This window comes from Tupaia chinensis, unplaced genomic scaffold (assembly GCF_000334495.1).
Source record: "Tupaia chinensis unplaced genomic scaffold, TupChi_1.0 Scaffold000301_1, whole genome shotgun sequence".
NCBI lineage: Eukaryota > Metazoa > Chordata > Mammalia > Scandentia > Tupaiidae > Tupaia > Tupaia belangeri.
The window spans coordinates 829957-836638 of record NW_006159791.1 but is presented as its reverse complement, the minus strand read 5'-3'; the positions used below and the strand labels follow the sequence as shown (position 1 = coordinate 836638).

General features: G+C 50.0%; 1 protein-coding gene across 2 annotated transcripts in view; it reads right to left on the bottom strand.

Annotated features, from left to right (window-relative positions):
• Positions 1 to 5677, bottom strand: part of TNIP1 (TNFAIP3 interacting protein 1) — a 56412-nt gene extending 50735 nt beyond the window's left edge. Inside the window, exon 1 of one of the 2 annotated variants that reach the window (XM_006150836.3) lies at positions 5598 to 5677. The gene's annotated coding sequence lies outside the window, so the exon portion shown is untranslated. The remainder of the gene's footprint in view (positions 1 to 5597) is intronic. The other variant, XM_027772801.1, reaches the window with a different exon arrangement.
• Between the last annotated feature and the right edge of the window lie 1005 nt (positions 5678 to 6682).

The following is a 6682-nucleotide window of genomic DNA, read 5'->3' as shown; positions in this document are numbered from 1 at the left end:
GTAAAAAAAAAAAAAAAATGAAAAAAAAAAAGAAAAAAAAAAAAGAAAAACCTGTCATGACTTCCCTAACGACCTAGTATATTAGTTTTCATTGTATGGTTATTTTTTGGTGTTCTCGTTCCCAGATATTTTTGATGGAATATTATTGATGGGTATGAAACGCATTGATACAGAGGACTGACTTATTTCATACATGCCCTCATTTATGTAAGGGGAGACCCGCCAATCAACTGTGGCTCAGTGTAACAAACATACATACACAGACACACACCCCCAATATATGCCTAATCCAAATTCTCCTTTGAGGATCTTGGGATGCCTTCACTTACTTCAAAGGTGTTATCAAATGTTCAAGACAATATTAATTCAAGTTCACTTCAATTATGAAAAGAAGTGCACACCTTAGTTCCGAAGGGAAGAAGGGAGAGAAGGGAGAGAGGATGCAAACACCAAACAAGCCAGCACTGAGTGTCAGCACGGAGGGAGGTGACAGGAAAACGGGGTTCTTGGACAGGCTCCTGTAGCCACTCCACCCAGTAGGCCCCCCATGCCGATTCTCTTCTTACCTTTCCCTTCTGCTTCCCAGTTGGCCTCCTCCTGGAATGTGTTTTCCCTAATCCTAGCCCTCATCTTCTCCCCCACCACCCCCTACCCACAACACTAAAATCGACTTTAAAATGCCCATGGTTGCATTTTGTTTTCACACTGTTTCAGCTGTTTTTGTAAAATGTCCTCAGGGAGTTGGGCAGTTTCATCCCTCAAAGCGCCAGGTGACTTGTGGCTGAGCTCGGAGAGCTTCAAACTTTACATCTAGTTTGGGATACTTTTTTTTTTTAAGAATTATTTTACTTAACTTTATCCATTTATTTATTTATTTCAACTTGACCAGAGAGAGAAAGAATGAGGGAGAGAGAGAGAGAAAGAGAGAGAGAAAGTGAGAAAGCAAGCTGCCAGGTCCAGGACTCAAACTGTGGCTGGCTATGTGGGCGTCTGGTGCCCTTAACCCCCATGCCACCTGCCAGCCCCATGGATACTTTTTCTTAATAGTTATGATTTGTGAGAAAATTCATCTGTTCGAAGTCACAACTGGACATCTTTTTTTTTTTCTTTTTGGAGAGGCTTTTGCTACAGGGCGCATGCACTCGCCAGACAGACAGAGAGACATCGAGACAGAAAGTGATAAATCACCCCCCCAAGGGGAATGGTGACGGTGCAATCCCTCTCCTCTATTCTCCTCTCGGGATCTTGGGGACACACGCACATGCACCTGGCATGAGCTTTAAGCCACCAGGTCCGGGACGCGAACCACGGTCAAGTACGTGGGAGTCCAGTGACATAGCCATTACGCTAACTGCGGTTCCCACAACTGGACATCCTTTTAAGTCTCAGTTTGACTTCAGAGCATTCCAGCATGATAGAGGCCATGGAGATCATTGATCACAACCCCTTTCTTGACAGGTAAATTGAGTTCTCTGTGTAGAAAAGGACTTGCTCAAGGCTACACACATTGAATGACATAATCAGGATTGGAAACCCAGGTTTTGGCTCCCAGTCCTGTGTGTTCTGTCCACGTTAGCGTTGGCTTTGCGACTGCGTTAGCGCTTGTGTTTGCATTTACGTTAGCCTTAGCTTCTGCATTGGCGTTAGCGTTTGTGTTAGCGTTTGAGTTTGCGTCAGAGTTAGTGTTAGCGTTTGCATCAGCGCTTTTGCATTTGCGTTTGCGTCTGCGTCAATGTTTGCGTCAGCGTTAGCGCTTTTTGCGTTTGCGTCTGCGTCAATGTTTGCGTCAGCGTTAGCGTTAGCGCTTTGCGTCAGCGTTTAGCGTTGGCGTTTGCGTCAGCGTTAGTGTTAGCGTTTGCGTCTGCGTCAGCGTCAGCGCTTGCGTTTGCGTCAGCGTTAGCGTTTGCCTTAGCGTTAGCGCTTGCATCAGTGTTAGGGTAATGCACTAAAACATGTTGCCTTTACAGTGTCATGATTTTTTCTTTTTCACTTTCTTGCAGAAACTCATTTCTGCCATGAACAATGAGCTGTGGATCTAACTAGTAGGGTTCCAACCCCTTCTCAATCACTTGCAAGCTCCAGCCTCTCTCAACCGTGAGTTCCTCTCCCGAAAATGGGGATAATTACACCTACCCGTTAGGTGATCGGGAGGATAAATGCGATAATGCAAATAAAGCCCAAGGCCCCACACACAGTGTTGGAGGATACCATAGTGGTGCATATCTGCAGATTGCATGCGTTGGGTACCGCCTAATTGTCATATCCAGTAACGCAACCAAACCAGGCTCATCCTAACATCTACGTCCCCTATGGGACCCTAGACTCTGGGGACAGAGCTGAGATGAGAGACAATCGCCCTAGCCTGACACCCTTGCCACCCCTTAGCCTGGAAGGGGATTTCCAAGTCAGAAAGCTGGATGCTGATTCTGAGCACTGAGTGACTCAGGTAGGTGGCAACCTTGCTCTTCCAGAGTGATGACAAGGGTGTGTAAAGCCCCACCTAGGAGAAGAATCAGACTGCCTGTGTTTTGTTTAGTTCTAAAGCATGCAACTTTCCAGTCTTCCTTCTGCCACTCCTTCCTCCTCTACCACCCTTGCCTAGGTGGCTCCAAAGAGACCCGAACACACATTTGAAGGAAATGAAACATACCCCCCAAATCCACTTATAACTGATTTAACTTTAAACCAAGTGCCAGAAGAGAGGTGGAGGCTGCAAATAAAAGCATTAAAAGGTAACAAGTATGGAGTTATTTGTTCTGTGGTGAGCCCACTCCTGTACAGAATTCTCTCCCGGCCAGCCTACCAGGTCAGTACCATTATCATCCTTATTTCACAGATGAAACTGGGGCTTTGAGGTATTAGATAATGCCCAAGGTCTTGTAGAGCAGCAGGTAACCCGAGCATGGGTATCCAGGCTCTTACACATAATGCTGCAAAGTCTTGCCAGCTAGCAAGACGTAAAACTCAGAATGCCAACCTTGGAAGCATTGTTAGAAATGATCAAACCAAGGGGCCAGTAGGTGGCATGGTGGTTAAGGATGCTGGACTCCCACATGGCCGACTGTGGTTCAAGTCCTGGACCTGACAGCTTGCTTTCTCACTTTCTCTCTCTCTTATTCTTTCTTTCTTTCTCTTTTTTTTTTTTTTTTTGAAAGGTTTTCACTAGAGGGCGTGTGCGCCATTACGCTAACTGCTGGTCCCCTCTCTCTTACTCTTTCTTTCTCATTCTCCCTCTCTCTCTCTGTCTCACTCTGTCTCTCTCTGGTCAGATTTAAATAAATAAAGTTAAATAAAATAATTCTTAAAAGAAAAAAGGAAATGATCAAACCCAACCTTTTCCTTATAGGGGGAAAGGACCACGGACTTATTTTCAGTTTGCGATTAATATTCAGGACTAAAGCCTAAGTCCTCAGCTCCCAGTGCAAATGCTATTTCCATGCACCCCCCTGGAGGGAAAAGGAGCTTCTAAACCACCCAAGTGAGTACTTTGTTCGATCAGGAGGAATAAATTGGGGCCACGACTAGGGGTGAGTGGAACTCAGGGTGAGTGTCCAGTGAACTAGGAAAGGAGCAGTTCTGGGTGCTGGCCTTAGATCCATAGCCAGAGGCAATCAGGAATATAAAACCCTGCCGTGGATTCTAGGTACTTTTTGTTGTTGGGTGTGTGTGTGTGTATTAGAGAGATTTTGCTGATAGTTAAATGAGATAGTGCATGTCAAGTACATGATATTGACTGAAATCGTACCAGTTAATTGTGGCCTTTTTTGGGAAGAAGTAAATAAATGAGCAGGGTCTGTGCTCCCAGCTTCCCTCCCTTGGCCTAAGAAGGCATTTTCCAGTTCTCTCTACCCACCTCCCAAAGAACTGGATGAGGCACTGATGCGATAGCCAGAACTTTTCTTATTTACGTATCCACAGCTTGCATTTTCCCAAGAGATACGTCACACAGGGTTAAGGTGTGGGCTCTGGAGTCACAGACCTGGGCTTGAAACACAGTTCTGCCACACGTGGCTCTCAGCCTCAGTTTCCTAACCACAACAGAGGCTGCAACAGCTCCCAGTTCACAGGACAGTGATAGCTGAGTGCTCCAGGCAGGGCCCTGTGCGGCCCTGGGTTGTTTATTTCCTTTTCCCAAGGAGGACCCCAGGGCCCAGCTAGGGAACAACTTGCCAGCCATCAGAATGTTCTCTGAGCAGCCAGCTGGAAGGTATTGCTGCTGGCTTCCTTGCCAAGGCCTTGCCTGTTTTCCTCTTTCTCCATCCCAACTGTGTCCCTTGTGTCCCTGAGCCCTGTTACTCTTTAGTTTCTAGGGCACCACCAGAGGAGAAGAAAGGGCAAAGTGACACCGGGGGAAATTCCCGGCCTTGTCACATACGTGGCCTAGCCAGGCCCCTCCTACAGCCCCAGGAGCCCTGGGTCTCCTCTATTCCAGCTCTTCTTGCTCTGGCTTCTCTGCCTCCAGGTCTGAGGGTCAAACTAAACCTGGGCTTGCATCCAAGATAGACCCTTGTCATCCTCCTGGAAGAAGGACGAGGTCACCTGGCCCAGCCCAGCCCTTCAGGGGGCAACCCATTCATCCGGAGCATTTCTTAATCTCGGGAAGCCCTAAGAAGGCCCCTGCTTCCCTCCCATGTCCTCTCTCAGGCCCCTTCTTCGAGGCCCCTCCTCATTCTGTCGCTGATCCTTTGCAGCCCAGAAGCTCCTGTCAGATTTGGCCCCCTCTCCCCACCCCTCCTCGCCAGGGACTTCCCTAGGCTGGGCCTCTGACCAGCTTTGGGGAATCTGGACTGTTTGTGATCAGAGAGGAGGCCGCGTCACCACTGCGTGCCAGCCCTCGCCCACTCCCACTGCCCCAGGCTCGCTGTTAAAGCTGCAACCATAGAAAGGTCCAGTGGCCCCTAGGAGCACAGCAGGCAGGGGAGAGGAGAGCGAGCCGTTTTCGCCGGTGTTTGGGGGTGGGGGTGGTTCCCAGCCTTTGCCTATTCCCCGGGGAGCAGGGTGGATGCAGATCTCTTCTATCCAGCTTTAGACCTCTAAAGCACCCCAATATACACCCACCTCCTTGCCCTAGAAAACTCACGTTTACACACATGTGCACATACAGCTTATACATGGATACACTCACTCTCCAACACACTGACAAATTCAGACACACATTTACACCCCGAGGATCTGCCACACTCCCCCAAACACAGACCCATGTTCTCACACACAGACATACCCACAGTCACACGTGCAAACCTACTCCCTTTCCTTGGGAGGGAGAATGAGACAAATAAGGCCTTTCTTTCCCTTTCCTTTGGAAAAGCTAGCGGCAACCGGAGAGAAGATGAGTCGCCTAGAAGACAGGGCAAGAAGAAGAGGTCAGGAAGAGGAAACGAGAGGTGGGGGACAGAGACAGGGGAGAATGAGGCCAGGCAAGGAACAGAGGCCAGAGCCCAAGGCCTGGGGGAAGGACAAGCAAGCTGGGCTGGGTGCAGTGGACCAGTTGGCAGGAAGGACAGGCCAGGTGGCTCCTGGCACAGACCTGGGAGGCCCCGTCCTGTAGCAGCCACCTCCCCTGTCCTGGCCCACCTGTCACCAGTCTGGGCACTCACCTGGGGAAGGGCAGGAAAGTAGGAGGGTGCCTGGTGGATGCAGCGTGGGCCACCGTCCCTGTGAAGGCTCCTCAGCTCACTGTGCTTCTGCAGGAAGGAGGGCTGGGCTGGGCTGCCTTTTAGGCAGGAGGGGAATTCCCCGAGATGGAGGAGCCAGCCGCCAGGCAGCCCCACAAGGGCCCAGCTGAGGCCCCATCCCACCCCCTGGAGCACAGGGCCCTTCTTTGTCAGCCTCCACCTGTCACTTCCCAGACTGGCTGTCACTTGCCATGGATTCCAGCGGGGGCTGGGGGGCTCTGGGGAAGATCTGGAAGCCTGATGACTTTGTGGCTGGACTGGGAACAGGAGCAGAAACCGGAGCAGGGGTGACCTGGCTTGTCCTGCCTGGGTTCTCCCAAGGACCTCTATTTTCCTCCTTAGCCTGGTGGGGGATTCCAGTGCTCAGGGCCCTGCGGAAACCAGATCCCAGCCCACATCCTCCTGCTCTTTTCCTATCCCATCTGTTTCCACTTACTCTCTGTGAACTCTGCAGTGAAGGAAGAGCCCGTTTTCTCCTTGTGCATGTGGGTCCCATTTGGATGTTGGGTGAGGCCTTTGAGGCCGACAGCCCTTGGAACACCCATCTCCACACTTACCAGTTGGAGATCCTGAGCAAGTCACTGCGTCCTCCTGTGCCTCTGTGGTCCCTAGCTGTACAACGGGTATGAGCAGCCTTGCTTTGCCTGCCTCCTCTGTTGGTAATAAAAATAGCATGATGGAGGACCAGCAGTTGACGTAATGGCTGTGTCGCTGGACTCCCCTGTAGTCGACCACAGTTCAAGTCCCGGACCCAGTGGCTTAAACTCACGCCAGATGTATGTGCGTGTGAGCCCAAGATTCCGAGAGGAGAATGGAGGAGAAGGGATTGCCGCATGGCCATCCCCACTGGGAGGGTGATTTCTCACTTTCTGTCTCTCTGTTTCTCTCTGTCTTTCTGGCGATTGCACATGCCCTATAGCAAAAACCTCTCCAAAAAAATAAAAATAAAACAATAACATGATGGTTTGCTGGCATTCTTTGTAAACTATTGACTACTCTACAAACCT